This window comes from Symphalangus syndactylus, chromosome 4 (assembly GCF_028878055.3).
Source record: "Symphalangus syndactylus isolate Jambi chromosome 4, NHGRI_mSymSyn1-v2.1_pri, whole genome shotgun sequence".
Lineage (NCBI taxonomy): Eukaryota > Metazoa > Chordata > Mammalia > Primates > Hylobatidae > Symphalangus > Symphalangus syndactylus.
The window spans coordinates 131,865,837-131,882,105 of NC_072426.2; the positions used below are offsets into that span (position 1 = coordinate 131,865,837).

Consider the following 16,269-nt stretch of genomic DNA (forward strand, 5'->3'; position numbering starts at 1 on the left):
TACCCAGAGGAATATAAATCATTCTACCGTGAAGACACATGCATGCAATTGTTCATTGCAGCACTATTTATAATAGCAAAGACACAGAATCAATCTAAATGCCTAGCAGTGACAGATTAGATAAAGAAAACGTGGTGTATATATATATACCATGGAATACTGTGCAGCCATAAAAAAAGAATAACATCATGTCTTTTATGGGAACATGTATGGAACTGGAGACTATTATCCTTAGCAAACTAATGCAGGAACAGAAAATCATACACTGCATGTTCTCACTTATAAGTGGGAGTTAAACTGTGTGAAATCATGAACACAAAGAAGGGAACAACAGACACTGGACTCTACTTGAGGGGGAAGGTGGGAGGAGGGAGAGGAGCAGAGAAGATCATTATTGGGTACTGCACTTAATACCTGGGTGATGAAATAATCTGCACAACAAACCTTCGTCACATGAGTTTATCTGTGTAACAAACTTTCACATGTACTCCCAAATCTAAAATGAAGTTAAAGAATAATACTATTTGCTTTGTATATTTATCTGGGTGCTTCACTGTTGGGTGCATATATATTTACAATTATTACATCCTCTTGCTGAATTGACCCATTTATTATTATACAATGACCTTCTTTGTCTCTTCTTACAGTTTTTGTCTTGAAATCTATTTTGTCTGACATAAATGTAACTACTCTTGCTCTTTTTTAGTTTCCATTGGCATGAAATATATTTTTCCATCCCTTTATTTTCAGTCTGTCTATGTGTTTATAGATGAAGTATGTTTTCTGTAGGCAACAGAGCCTTGGGTCTTGTTTTTTCATCCATTTAGCCAGTTTATGTCTTTTGATTTGAGAGTTTAGTCTCTTTACATTTAATGTTATTATTGATAAGTCGGGACTTACTCTTGCCATTTTGTTGTTTTCTAGTTGTTTTTGCCATTTTGTTGTTTTCTAGTTGTTTTGTGGTCTTCTCCTCTTTCTTTCCTTCCTTCCTGTCTTCCTTTTAGTGAAGGTGATTTTCTCTGTTGATATGCTTTAATTTCTTGATTTTTATGTTTTGTGTATCCATTGTATGTTTTTCAACTTGAGGTTACCACAAGGCTTGCAAATACTGTCTTATAATCCATTATTTTAAACTGATGACAGCTTAACACTGATTGCATAAACAAACACAAAAATAAAACTAATAAAAACTCTACATTTTAATTTCATCCCCAGCTCTTTAACATTTTGTTGCTCCTCTTTATGTCTTATTGTACTTGAAACGCTGTTTTAGTTATTTTTGATTGGTTCATCATTTAGTCTTTCTACTTAAGAGACGAGTAGGTTACACACCAAAATTACAGTGTTATACTGTTCTGTGTTTTTCGATGTACTTAACTATTACCAGGGAGTTTTGTATCTTCAGATGATTTCTTCTTGCTGATTAATGTCCTTTTCTTTCAGATTGAAGAATTTCCTTTAGCATTTCTTTTAGGACAGGTCTGGTGTTGATTAAATTCCTCATCTTTTGTTTGTCTGGGAAGGTTTTTATTTCTCCTTCATACTTGAAGGATATTTTCACTGGATATACTATTAGAGGGGTAAAAGCTTTTTCCTTCAGTACTTTAAATATGTCATGCCACTCTCTCCTGTCTTGCAAGGTTTCCACTGAAAAGTTGGCTGCCAGACATTCTGGAGCTCCATTTTATGTTATTTACGTCTTTTCTCTTGCTGCTTTTAGCACAGCTCTAGGCCTTGCCCAAAGTCCTTCCCTTCATGATGGTGAATTACCTAAGGCCCTGGGCCTGACCAGAGATGCTGTATGGGATCCAGGGATTGGAGTCAAAAACCTTAGCAATTTACTGGATGTTCTGCTGTGGCTAAGCTGGTACTCAAACCACAACACAAAGTCCTTTATCCATAACCTTTGGGAGTTTGACTATTAAGTGCCTGGAGACAGTCTTCTTTGGGTTAAAACTGATTTGTGTTCTATAATCTTCTTGTACTTGAATGCTGATATGTTTCTCTAGGTTTGGGAAGTTCTCTGATAATATTCCTTTGAATAAACTTTTTATTCCTATCTCTTTATCTTCTATTTAAGGCCAGTAACTATTAGATTTGCCCTTTTGAGGCAATTTTCCATATCCTGTAGGTGTGCTTCGTTGTTTTTATTCTTTTTACTTTTGTCTCCTCTAACTATGTATTTTCAAACAGCCTATCTTCAAGCTTACTAATTCTTTTTTCTGCCAGATCAATTCTGCTATTAAGAGACTGATACGTTCTTCAGCATGTCAGTTGCATTTTTGAACTCCATAATTTCTGCTTGATTCTTTTTAATTATTTCAATCTCTTCATTAAATTTATTTGATAGAATTCTGAATTCCTTCTCTGTGTTATCTTGAATTTCTATGAGTTACCTCAACACAACTATTTTGAATTATCTGTCTGAAAGGTTATATATGTCTGTTTTTCCAGGATTGGTTCCTGATGATCTATTTAGTTCATTTGGTGAGGTCATGTTTTCCTGAATGGTGTTGATGCTTGTAGATGTTAGTCAGTGTCTGGGCATTGAAGAGTTAGGTATTTATTGTAGTCTTCACAGTCTGGGCTTGTTTGTACCTGTCCTCCTTGGGAAGGCTTTCCAGGTATTCAAAGGGAATTGGCCCCCATGCCCAATAATGCTCTGGTTTTTGCAGACTTGTAGAGGTACTGCCTTCGTAGTCTTGGATAAGCTCTAGAGGAATTCTCTGATTACCAGGCAGAGACTCTTGTTATTTTCCCTTATTTTCTTCCAAACAAATAGTCTTTCTCTTTGTGCTGAGCCACCTGGTACTGGGGGTATGGTGATGCAATTACCTTTGTGGCCACCACCACTGGAACTGCGCTACGTCAGACCTGAAGCCAGCAAAACACTGGGCCTTGCCCAAGGCCCTTCCCTTCATGAGTTACCTGAGGCCCTGGGCCTGACCAGAGATGCTGTATGGGATCCAGGGATTGGAGTCAAAAATCTTAACAATTTACCGGATGTTCTATTCTGCTGTGCTTAAGCTGGTACTCAAACCACAACACAAAGTCCTTCCTGCTCTTCCCTCCCCTTTCCAAAGACAGAGGAGCCTCTCATTGTGGTCACCACCATCATTTGACAGGGGGTTCTGCCAGGCCACTGCCAATGTTCACCTAAAGCCCAAGGGCTGTTCTGTCAGCTTGTGGTGAATGCTGCCAGGCCTGGGACTCACCCTTCAGGGCAGTGGGCTCCCCTCTGGCCTAGGGCAGGTCCAGAAATGCTGTCCAAGAGCCTAGGCCTGAACTCAGGAACCCCAAGAGTCTGCTTTTTGTTTTACCCCACTGTGGCCAAGCACTGGTGCCTAAGGTGCAAGACAAGGTTCCCTTTACTTTTCCCTCTGCTTTTCTCAAATAGAAAGAGTCTTTCACCATAGCCACCACACCTGGGAATGTGCTGTGTCACCCCTGAAGCCAGCACATCTCAGAGGTCAAGACCCATGGTGTACTCCCTGGGTGTTGTTGGTTACTCAGGGCCCAAAGCTTCGTAAGTCAGCAAATAATGAGTACTGACAGGACTGGGTCCTTTTCTTCAAGGCAGTGCATTTCCTTTTGGCCCATCCAGGAATGTCTAAAAATGTCATGGAGAAGCTAGGGCCTGGAATGGGGGCTGCACAACTTTTCCCAGTGCCCTATCCTATTATGGCTCAGCTGGTGTCCAAGATGCAAGACAAAGTCCTCTTTACTCTTTGCTCACCTCTCCTTAAGCAGAAGGAAGGAGTCACTTTTGTTGCTGTGAGCTGCATTACCTGCGGTTGGAGGAGGAATGGTGCAGGCACTTTCTTAGCTGAGCCAGCTGGTGTCTCCCTAGGTCACATGCCACCCTAGTTCACTGGTTCTAAGCCTAGACTAGCACCAGAAGTTGCCTAGGAGTTGCTTGTTACCTAGACTGCCTTTCAAGTTAACTGGAAGTACAAAGCACTTTAGCCCCCAGTGGCTACGCTTGCCAAGAAACTCAAGTTCCACTGCTGAGATGGGCGGTTCCTCTCTGGCTATAGCTGGTCCAAATGCTTTCTCTGTGCACGGGTGCTGCCTGAGCCCAGCACAGCTTTATTCCCCACTGTGACAGAGCAGCACTGAGTTCAATATAAAGTCCCCCAGCCACTGCACTCTCCTTCCCAAAGTGCACAGATTCTCTCTCCATGCCATATAACTGCTGCCAGGGGATGAGGGACGGGACGGATGGCGTCAGCAACTCAAGACTGTCTTTCCTGTCCTCCTCAATGCCTCTTTCCACAATATGAAGTTAAAATTGGATACTGTGATTGCTCGCCTGATTTTTGGGGTTCTTGTGATGATGCTTTTCTGTGTGCAGATAGTTGTTAAAATTTGCTGTACCTGTGGGAAGGACAAACAATGTAGGCTTCTATTCAACCATCTTCCTCCACCCCTCAAGGTAAATATATTTTTCTTTCTATTACATTTAGTGCTTTCAGTGCCCTTGCTAAGAAATCTTTGCCCACCCTCAGATCATGAAGATATTGTAGAAGCTTTTGTTTTTGTGAAAGAAGCTTTCTCCTATAGAAATTTTACAATTTTAGTTTTTATGTTAGGTTCACATTTCATTCAAATTAATTTTGGGTGCAGCATAAGATGAATGTCAAAGTTCCTTTTTTCCTTTATATTTACCAATTCTTACAGGCCTATTTGTTGAAAAGACTTTTCTTTACCCATTGAATTGAATTGAATTGAAATGAATTTGCAACCTTTTCAGAAATCAGTTGATTGTACATTTATGTCTATTTGTGGAATTTCATTCTGTTCCAGGGATCTATTTGTCCATTTTCATGTTAGCACCACTCTGTCTTGGTTGCTGTAGCTCTGTAGTAATTCTCGAAATCAAATAATTAGAGTCTCTAACTTTGTTCTTCTCTGGCAAGATTCTTTGAGCTATTCTAAGTTCTTTTCTTCTGTATAGTGAGAGAAAATTAATGATGCAAGAGAGAAGACAATTGTTCATGATATGTCTGTGAGATTACCCACAATCAAACATCATCTATACTAGGTTTGTTATTTGAAAATTGTATATCAACTTGACAGTTGAAATTGATATTTCATTACCCTTATAGCATCACTTGATTACCTAGGCATTTTATGGTTTTGCTGTGGTTTTTACATTTCTTTAAAATTATTTCAATGTTCTTTGTTCATCATTATAGTGTGCTTTTGTATTGTTACTGGTTTTTCTTCAGATGAGAAAGAATAGACCACTCCTGGACTCTCTTAAATGGTGCCAAATCCAAACTTGCTGGGCCACAGTGAATAGTACAATACAGCAGGAAAATTGTGCATTTGGAGAGCAGGCGGAGATGCAAGTAGAAACTGACGTGAAAGATCTTATGTTACATGAACAAGAAATTGCAGGTGGAGAGTACTAATGTGAAAGCTGAAGGGATGGGCAAGACTGGAGGCACAAAGACAAGTTAGTGGGCAGTTATTACAACAGTGGGGGAGAAGAAGACCTTTAAAGGATATCCAAGGGCAAAAACAAAAATCATATCAAAGCCAATATCAGATGAACAAAAACAAAACTACAAGGGGAATATAGAGGCTGGAATTAGGCAACATAGGTGACTTAAGTCAGAATAAAGAAACAGAGGCACAGAGGCCAATAAAAAAACTAATATGACTCATATGACCCAAGTTAATTATAACCAAGTCCAGACATGGAGAGAACCTCAGGTCATTGGGATAGAAATAAACAACTCCCACCTCCGGACATGACTGTAAGCAAAGAACATGCATGTAACAGTTACTCACAGCTAAAAACACTCAAAAAAAAGAAAGGCAAGAACATTCATACATTGGTTTCCAGAACAAATTTTGTCAACACAGCTAAGTATTATTCCAATACTTCTTTTTTGTCTGGTCCCATGTAAATTTTTTTACCTTCAGATCCTAAATGGACAGCATCGCTTATACTAATCAGACATGGAGAACAGGAAAAGTGGAGGTCAAAGATGGTACCAAGATTACCTGCCTGATTGTCTGAGTAAATGATGAAATGATGAGTAAATGATCAAACTGAGTAAATGATGAAACTGTCAGCTGATAATTAGAATTCAGAAAAAGTATGTTCCTTTAATACAGGATAAGATGATGCATTGATAAACCTAAGTCAGGAAATAAATGGCAATAAAATCACAAAGAATTAAGGCAAATAAGAGCATCCAAGAAAAGTGATAAAGATGTGAAATAGTTGTTATAAGAGCTGGGAAAAGAAATTGATTAGAATGAAGTAAGAGTACCGCTGAAATGCCAGATGAAGAAGACATTTATAGATGTGTAACAGGCGGTCATATGGTTTTGCAATATTCTGTAGTAGCATTCTGCAGATCAGGCATAACAAGGAAGAAAGTGGGAAAGTAAGCTCCAAGTTAAAATGTAGTGAATTCTCCAATGTTTGTGAAATTTTTAAGTCTTCTCTAATCAATCAAACTTTCAATTCCTTGAGAGTGAGGACCTTGAGATACACAATTTCTAATGCTTCACAGCTCCTAGCTCAGTGCCATGTACAAATGAGTGCCTAATATGTAAATATTAATGGATATGATACTGTTATTTGTACCTCTTTAAATGCAGACTATAATGGTGTTGAAAATGTCTAGTGTCAGAGGAAGTTCATTTGTTCATGCCTATCATACGAATTGAAATACCTTTCCTAATTTATTTGCATACGTTGTAGTCAAAATTTTCAACTCCAAACAATAAATTTTATATACCATAAAAAGCACAGGCATAGAAAGAGTCAAAAACTACTCTGTGAACTCCTTCCCAAGTATAGCAATTACCCAACGCCCTGGTAAATATGCCAGTCAAAATGTTTAACATGTAGAGCAGGGATACTCGTTCCTGTAGCCCCAAAATAAGAGATCAACAGACCCTGAGATTGAACAAAACAACTTCAGAAGAAAGAATCAGAGCTCTTTTATTTCCCCCCTAGGGCATGAGCAGTTGCTTAGTCAGAAGTTTCTCCTGCTGCCCAACCCAGTGGGTGACTGAAGATATGAAGATCATCTTCTAGGTTTTGTGTAAAAGTTCCTAGATATTTCAAGTGTCCATTTTAGAAGTACAATTTTTTATAACTTTGCCCCAGAAGTTTATTAAAATTGGCAAGAATTGTCTCTGAAGTGAATTGATAGTAGTGAACAATTCAACAAGGTACTTAAAAAGAGACACAGGCATTTCTTCAGTACTTTGGTTCAAACAAATGACATAACTGGTTAAAGTATTTCAGCTGGTGGTATTTTCCTAGCTACTCCAACCCCTCTCCTATTGTTGGTATTCTTCAGCCAAAACTGTAAGCTATGTTTGATTTGTGTAATGAGTAGTTTCAGCAGTTTCTTTTTTTTTAATATATTTTTTTATTATACTTTAAGTTCTAGGGTACATGTGCACAACGTGCAGGTTTGTTACATATGTATTACGTGTGCCATGTTGGTGTGCTGCACCAATTAACTCGTCGTTTACATTAGGTATATCTCCTAATGCTATCCCTCCCCGCTCCCCTACCCCACAACAGGCCCTGGTGTGTGATGTTCCCCTTCCTGTGTCCAAGTGTTCTCATCGTTCAATTCCTACCTATGAGTGAGAACATGTGGTGTTTGGTTTTTTGTCCTTGCCATAGTTTGCTGAGAATGATGGTTTCCAGCTTCATCCATGTCCCTACAAAGGACATGAACTCATCATTTTTTATGGCTGCATAGTATTCCATGGTGTATATGTGCCATATTTTCTTAATCCAATCTATCATTGATGGACATTTGGGTTGGTTCCAAGTCTTTGCTATTGTGAATAGTGCCACAATAAACATACGTGTGCATGTGTCTTTATAGCAGCATGACTTATAATCCTTTGGGTATATACCAAGTAATGGGATGGCTGGGTCAAATGGTATTTCTAGTTCTAGATCCCTGAGGAATCGCCACACTGTCTTCCACAGTGGTTGAACTAATCTACAGTCCCACCAACAGTGTAAAAGTGTTCCTATTTCTCCACATCCTCTCCAGCACCTGTTCTTTCCTGACTTTTTAATGATTGCCATTCTAACTGGTGTGAGATGGTATCTCATTGTGGTTTTGATTTGCATTTCTCTGATAACCAATGATGATGAGCATTTTTTCATGTGTCTTTTGGCTGCATAAATATCTTCTTTTGAGAAGTGTCTGTTCATATCTTTCGCCCACTTGTTGATGGAGTTTTTTTTTCTTGTAAATTTGTTTCTTTGTAGATTCTAGATATTAGCCCTTTGTCAGATGAATAGATTGCAAAAATTTTCTCCCATTCTGTAGGTTGCCTGTTCAATCTGATGGTAGTTTCTTTTGCTGTGCAGAAGCTCTTTAGTTTAATGAGATCCCATTTGTCAATTTTGGCTTTTGTTGCCATTGCTTTTGGTGTTTTAGACATGAAGTCCTTGCCCATGCCTATGTCCTGAATGGTATTGCCTAGGTTTTCTTCTAGGGTTCTTATGGTTTTAGGTCTGACATTTAAGTCTTTAATCCATCTTGAATTAATTTTTGTATAAGATGTAAGGAAGGGATCGAGTTTCAGCTTTCTCCATATAACTAGCCAGTTTTGCTGGCACCATTTGTTAAATAGGGAATCCTTTCCCCATTTCTTGTTTTTGTCAGGTTTGTCAAAGATCAGATGGTTGTAGATGTGTGGTATTATTTCTGAGGGCTCAGTTCTGTTCCGTTGGTCTATATCTCTGTTTTGGTACCAGTACCATGCTGTTTTGGTTACTGTAGCCTTGTAGTATAGTTTGAAGTCAGGTAGCATGATGCCTCCAGCTGTGTTCTTTTGGCTTAGGATTGACTTGGCAATGTGGGCTCTTTTTTGGTTCCATATGAACTTTAAAGTAGTTTTCTCCACTTCTGTGAAGAAAGTCATTGTTAGCTTGATGGGGATGGCATTGAATCTATAAATTACCTTGGGCAGTATGGTCATTTTCACGATATTGATTCTTCCTATCCATGAGCATGGAATGTTCTTCCATTTGTTTGTATCCTCTTTTAGTTCATTGAGCAGTGGTTTGTAGTTCTCCTTGAAGAGGTCCTTCACATCCCTTGTAAGTTGGATTCCTAGGTATTTTATTCTCTTTGAAGCAATTGTGAATGGGAGTTCACTCATGATTTGGTTCTCTGTTTGTCTGTGATTGGTGTATAAGAATGCTTGTGGTTTTTGCACATTGATTTTGTATCCTGAGACTTTGCTGAAGTTGCTTATCAGCTTGAGGAGATTCTGGGCTGAGACAATGGAGTTTTCTACATATACAATCATGTCATCTGCAAACAGGGACAATTTGACTTCCTCTTTTCCCTTTATTTCTTTCTCCTGACTGATTGCCCTGGCCAAAACTTCCAACACTATGTTGAATAGGAGTGATGACAGAGGACATCGAGTGGTGAGAGAGGGCATCCCTGTCTTGTGCCAGTTTTCAAAGGGAATGCTTCCATTTTTTGCCCATTCAGTACGATATTGGCTGTGGGTTTGTCATAAATAGCTCTTATTATTTTGAGACACATCCGATCAATACCTAATTTATTGAGAATTTTTAGCATGAAGGGTTGCTGAATTTTGTCAAAGGCCTTTTCTGCATCTGTTGAGATAATCATGTGGTTTTTGTCTTTGGTTCTGTGTATATGCTGGATTACATTTATTGATTTGCATGTGTTGAACCAGCCTTGCATCCCAGGGATGAAGCCCACTTGATCATGGTGGATAAGCTTTTTGATGTGCTGCTGGATTCGGTTTGCCAGTATTTTATTGAGGATTTTTGCATCGATGTTCATCAGGGATATTTGTCTAAACTTCTCTTTTTTTGTTTTGTCTCTGCCAGGCTTTGGTATCAGGATGATACTGGCCTCATAAAATGAGTTAGGGAGGATTCCCTCTTTTTCTATTGATTGGAATAGTTTCAGAAGGAATGGTACCAGCTCCTCCTTGTACCTCTGGTAGAATTTGGCTGTGAATCCGTCTGGTCCTGGACATTTTTTGGTTGGTAAGCTATTAATTATTGCCTCAGTTTCAGAGCCTGTTACTGGTCTATTCAGAGATTCAACTTCTTCCTGGTTTAGTCTTGGGAGGGTGTATGTGTCCAGGAATTTATCCATTTCTTCTAGATTTTCTAGTTTATTTGCATAGAGGTGTTTATAGTATTCTCTGATGGTAGTTTGTATTTCTGTGGTATCGGTGGTGATATCCCCTTTATCATTTTTTATTGCATCTATTTGATTCTTCTGTCTTTTCTTCTTTATTAGTCTTGCTAGTGGTCTATCAATTTTGTTGATCTTTTCAAAAAACCAGCTCCTGGACTCACTGATTTTTTGAAGGGTTTTTTGTGTCTCTATCTCCTTCAGTTCTGCTCTGATCTTAGTTATTTCTAGCCTTCTGCTAGCTTTTGAATGTTTTTGCTCTTGCTTCTCTAGTTCTTTTAATTGTGATGTTAGGGTGTCAGTTTTAGATCTTTCCTGCTTTCTCTTGTGGGCATTTAGTGCTATAAATTTCCCTCTACACACTGCTTTAAATGTGTCCCAGAGATTCTGGTATGTTGTGTCCTTGTTCTCGTTGGTTTCAAAGAACATCTTTATTTCTGCCTTCATTTTGTTATGTACCCAGTAGTCATTCAGGAGCAGGTTGTTCAGTTTCCATGTAGTTGAGCGGTTTTGAGGGAGTTTCTTAATCCTGAGTTCTAGTTTGATTGCACTGTGGTCTGAGAGACAGTTTGTTATAATTTCTGTTCTTTTACATTTCCTGAGGAGTGCTTTACTTCCAACTATGTGGTCAATTTTGGAATAGGTGTGGTGTGGTGCTGAAAAAAAATGTATATTCTGTTGATTTGGGGTGGAGAGTTCTGTAGATGTCTATTAGGTCTGCTTGGTGCAGAACTGAGTTCAATTCCTGGATATCCTTGTTAACTTTCTGTCTCATTGATCTGTCTAATGTTGACAGTGGGGTTTTAAAGTCTCCCATTATTATTGTGTGGGAGTCTAAGTCTCTTTGTAGGTCTCTAAGGACTTGCTTTATGAATCTGGGTGCTCCTATATTGGGTGTATATATATTTAGGATAGTTAGCTCTTCTTGTTGAATTGATCCCTTTACCATTATGTAATGGCCTTCTTTGTCTCTTTTGATCTTTTTTGGTTTAAAGTTTGTTTTATCCAAGACTAGGATTGCAACCCCTGCCTTTTTTTGTTTTCCATTTGCTTGGTAGATCTTCCTCTATCCCTTTATTTTGAGCCTATGTGTGTCTCTGCACATGAGATGGGTTTTTTGAATACAGCACACTGATGGGCCTTAACTCTTTATCCAATTTGCCAGTCTGTGTCTTTTAATCGGAGCATTTAGCCCATTTACATTTAAGGTTAATATTGTTATGTGTGAATTTGATACTGTCATTATGATGTTAGCTGGTTATTTTGCTCATTAGTTGATGCAGTTTCTTCCTAGCATTGATGGTCTTTACAATTTGGCATGTTTTTGCAGTGGCTGGTACTGGTTATTCCTTTCCTTGTTTAGTGCTTCCTTCAGGAGCTGTGTAAGGCTGGCCTGGTGGTGACAAAATCTCTCAGCATTTGCTTGTCTGTAAAGTATTTTATTTCTCCTTCACTTATGAAGCTTAGTTTGGCTGGATATGAAATTCTGGGTTGAAAATTATTTTCTTTAAGAATGTTGAATATTGGGCCGGGTGCGGTGGCTCACGCCTGTAATCTCAGCACTTTGGGAGGCCGAGGCGGGTGGATCACGAGGTCAGGAGATCAAGACCATCTTGGCTAGCACAGTGAAACCCCATCTCTACTAAAAATACAAAAAATTAGCTGGGCATGGTGGCGGGCGCCTGTAATCCCAGCTACTCAGGAGGCTGAGGCAGGAGAATGGCATGAACCCAGGAAGCGGAGCTTGCAGTGAGCCGAGATAGCGCCACTGCAGTCAGCCTGGGTGAAAGAGCGAGACTCCGTCTCAAAACAAAAAAAAAAGAATGTTGAATATTGGCCCCCACTCTCTTCTGGCTTGTAGAGTTTCTGCTGAGAGATCAGCTGTTAGTCTGATGGGCTTCCCTTTGTAGGTAACCCGACCTTTCTCTCTGGCTGCCCTTAACATTTTTTCCTTCATTTCAACTTTGGTGAATCTGACAATTATGTGTCTTGGAGTTGCTCTTCTCGAGGATTATCTTTGTGGCTTTCTCTGTATTTCCTGATTTTGAATTTTGGCCTGCGTTGCTAGGTTGGGGAAGTTCTCCTGGATAATATCCTGCAGAGTGTTTTCCAACTTGGTTCCATTCTCCCCGTCACTTTCAGGTACACCAGTCAGACATAGATTTGGTCTTTTCACATAGTCCCATATTTCTTGGAGGCTTTGTTCATTTCTTTTCATTCTTTTTTCTCTAAACTTCTCGCTTCATTTCATTCATTTCATCTTCCATCACTGATACCCTTTCTTCCAGTTGATCGAATCGGCTACTGAAGCTTGTGCATTCGTCACGTAGTTCTCGTGCCATGGTTTTCAGCTCCATCAGGTCGTTTAAGGACTTCTCTACATTGGTTGTTCTAGTTAGCCATTCGTCTAATCTTTTTTCAAGGTTTTTAACTTCTTTGTGGTGGGTTCGAACTTCCTCTTTTAGCTCAGAGAAGTTTGGTCGTCTGAAGCCTTCTTCTCTCAACTCATCAAAGTCATTCTCCGTCCAGCTTTGTTCTGTTGCTGGTGAGGAGTTGTGTTCCTTTGGAGGAGGAGAGGCGCTCTGATTTTTAGAATTTTCAAATGACTGTTTAGATATTGCTAAAGTTTCATGGCAGTTTATTTTTACTTTTGTTAAAAGTTTTAGGAGGTTGACCTCAGTCCTTTTCATGTCACAATGGGACAGCTTTTCTAAATGAAGACATTGAAAGAATACAGAGATTTTTCTATTTTATGTATGTGGAGGTTTAAGATGTTGCAGCTTCCCAGCAGCATGGTAGTATTGAGATAGCTATGTGTGTCTCTGTTTATGCTGCTGTTTAAGAATGCTCCTCAGATGTGAAGTTTTCTTTTTGCTATTTGGCTCATAAATTAGATATTTCATGTGGAGTAGATAAGTACAATAGTGACAAGTACATAGAATAATAAAGAAGGCTTTGATCTTAAATCTAAGAAACTTGGCTAATTCTGGAGATAGCCATATAAAAACTTTAAAAGAGGTACAGGTATGGTGGCACATGCCTATAATTTCAGCATTTTGGGAGGTCGAAGCAGGAGCATCACTTGAAGCCAGGAGTTTGAGACCAGCCTGGGCAACTAGCAAGAATCTATCTCTAAAGAAAACACAGACACACACACACACACACACGTGCATTTTATATATATGACATATAGAAAGAAAGTAAATGTGGGATCAACCAAAGTCCTCATTTCTACAACATTCATTTACAAAGAAATAATGTTCAGTACAGCCCAACACAAGATTATTGGTTTTCTTTCTTTTTAAAAAATTATACATAGATTACATATAAAATTATATTTTTTAAAAAAACTTTAAAACAGAAGTATGGGTAGGTGATTTAAAGTGACTTTATGTCAAATTGCCATAGGTTAAGTATCTTCGAAGAACTTGGATATTATTTCAGAAGAAAAAAAATTTTAACTTGAACACATAAATATTACAGAGAAAAACCCAGTACCTTCCTGTGCAGTCCTGTTGGAATTTGGACTTGCCGTGAGGTGTTGAAGCCTTGTTTCACTGAGTTGGAGAGACTGGATGTAAATGGCACAGTGTGGCTTTGCTCCATCCTGCCTTGATTTTCCTACTCCACCATCATCAACAAAGTTGTTATTGAATTTTGAGAAGCATTATGAAAACTTTTCATGGACATAAAATTGTTATGATGTAAATTATCAACAACACAACTATTCAGATGACTTTGATTCTGGTGTTGGATGTCTTAATGGTGGTAACTTTGTATGCAAATAAAAAAATGGATGGCATACACATGGAAGAAATGGTACTGAACACATAAATCATCGAGGCAGTTACCATGGTAGAAGTTCCTGTTCTTATAGCAGTATTTTCCATTCTGGGAAAAGACAAGTCTACATCAAAACAACATCCCTGACAATGAAACGAGGAGGAAAGAAGACAAGAGCAATTGCAAGCGGTTTGAGGCTGAGGATTTTCTATCTTTAAATCTTGAACATGAGAGAGAACCAAATCAGAACAGATCTTTAGCTGCAGGTGTGTGGGAATACCTCCGAATCGTAAATCTAGAGCTCCAAGGTATTAATCAAGGTACTGAGGGCCAATGTATTGAGCTCTGGTCATTAAGCTGTGTAATACAAAATAATAGACTCACAGCCAGCTGGATTCCCAGTAGTAGGATATCTTCAGTAACAGCCAGGTAAGAACGGAAGTCATTCAAGTGTTTACAAAGATTTAGTCTCTAAATCTGCTGCTCTACCTACAAAACCTATGCAATGGAAAAGCCCAACTAAAGAGAATAATATGGTATTGGCAACTTTAATGCTTTTAAATCAACTGCCAAGAATTTTAGTCCATCAACAAATTCAGTGAAAGAGGGTCATTGCTCAAACTCCTCTTTGCCTGTTGACAAACTTAATCAGCAGCCTTGTCTAACGAAACTGACACAGTGGTAAGAAGAGTGCATTTTTGAAAGCACTGAAAAGAGACAGAGTAGAAAAAGAACATAAAGATGAAAGGCATTACTGGCTCACAGACAGATGATGTCTCATTTAATTTACATAACAGCAATAGTACTCACTGATATGAACCAAAACTTTGAGGAAAATAAAATTCCACAGGAGGATGACAATGCCCCACTTTGTGCACTCCCCCAACCCCCAGAATAAACAAAAAGTGGACTGTAGCATGCTGGCTAAAACTGGAGCAAAGAGCACTAAAACATTAATTTCCTGATCTCAACTGTCCTATTGGTCATCTTTTAAAACATAAATTGTTCTTTAGTCATTTGTAGTGCAGTAAATGTTATAGGAAAGACTTGGCCACATTTTCTTCCAAATTTTAAGAGGTGATTTTCAAGAGCCTTCTTTGGGTAGGTTGTCAGACCCAGATTTTCAGAGTAGTTGGAGAAGAGTCTTGTGGGAAAACTTATTTTGATAAAATTATTACACATGCAGAAAAGCCTGATTACACTGACTGACTAGATCTGTTCGTAACACAAAAAATAAACTGGATTTTAGGGGGGAAAAAAGAAGAGAGAGGCACAGATTAGTACACCGAGGGAAAAAAAAAAAGAGAGTGGAAAGCATCTCTGGCACCTGTGTATTATGATGTGGTCTCTAAGCAAAGAGAGAGGATAAAAAAGATGGATTTTAGGCCCTTAAAATTGGGGATTTTGAGGGGGATTGTAACCACAAACCACAAGACTTAAAGCCAATCCAACTCAATGACCGAGTGTCAAATTCATGAACCAAAACAAGAATAAGCTCTATCCTTCTAATTTAAACTACACATCAATTTTTCTTATTTAAAATACATTTCAATTTGGAATTATTCACACTGACATATGTGAGACATGGATATAAAAGATGCACTAAAAAAATTCATAAAGAGAACACACTAAAATCTGACTTCAGAGATAAGCCAGACGTCCAACTCTGGAAATGGTATTTCAGTATCAATTACCTGTCTGCACCCCTGAACCATCAGAAGTACTTGTTTGAGGTAGCATCATATACAGCTATTGGGTTTCACAGACCATCTGTTCTTGGTCATAGTAACTTCAGAAATGAGACATAATGACAAGGAAAGTTCTGGAAGTCATTTTGACTTTACTAGGCTCTGTATAACCTCCATTCCACCCCATCCAGGGCCTCTTACACAAACTGTCTTAATGGAAGTGAAAGGAATTGAAGATACATGAGATCAGTGCAGAAAACAGAGGTGGCAAAAGGTTACCTCTATTTTGGATCAAGTTATTACAGAAGTTTTAATGTATTATGAAGTCATTTTTAATAAAATGTGCTACAGGAATACAAGAAACTATGCTGTTATGGTTTTTAAATGCCATGATATTTATAAGCAACACATGAGGAAATTTTTGTAAGGAGTTGGCTATGTTCTAAGGCAGTTATAAAATACAGAAGTTGGTACCAATCAACTCTCTAAGGTGGTTGTTAACAGTTTCTCTTCCTCCTTCTCCTCCTTCTAATGCACTGCATAATCTTTTTCTTTGGCAGACAGTAGCAACTACTTCTGCAGTTATTTTCAATTCTGACGTTGCT

At 38.6% G+C, this 16,269-nt stretch overlaps 1 pseudogene; it reads left to right on the forward strand.

Annotated features, from left to right (window-relative positions):
* The first annotated feature begins 13,671 nt into the window (after positions 1 to 13,671).
* Positions 13,672 to 14,874, forward strand: LOC129480168 (vasculin-like; annotated as a pseudogene).
* The last annotated feature ends 1,395 nt before the right edge of the window (positions 14,875 to 16,269 follow it).